Here is a 410-nt window from a genome sequence, read left to right as displayed (position 1 = left end):
GCGAGCTGTGGGGAGAAAGGCATGGAGAGGCCGGGGAATAAATAAGCCGGGAGCCCCCCGTGTTGGCGCCCCCACCCGCCTTCCTTCCCCGGCCGCCACCAGCGAGAAACAAATTTTTTTGCAGCAAATGAGCAGCGAGGCCCGGCCAGTCTCGGTTCTTGCTTGTAAACTTTATTGTAACTCTTCCGCCCTTTTCAGGCGCAGACAACAGAACAAAGTATAGAGGAACAACAAAATATATAATTAGCCCTCCCTCCCCCCCCCCAATAAAGCAATTCACGGATACAGGATACATTCTCTTCACAGTAAACCTAAGAACACTTTTAACAATTGCCCACAGCGCGCATGCTAACTAAAGTAACCTCTTTTGAGAAACACTTAAGACGAAATTGTCAAATCAAAGAAGGGGG

Source organism: Myotis davidii, unplaced genomic scaffold (genome assembly GCF_000327345.1).
Source record: "Myotis davidii unplaced genomic scaffold, ASM32734v1 scaffold327, whole genome shotgun sequence".
NCBI lineage: Eukaryota > Metazoa > Chordata > Mammalia > Chiroptera > Vespertilionidae > Myotis > Myotis davidii.
This window is presented reverse-complemented; position numbering follows the sequence as displayed.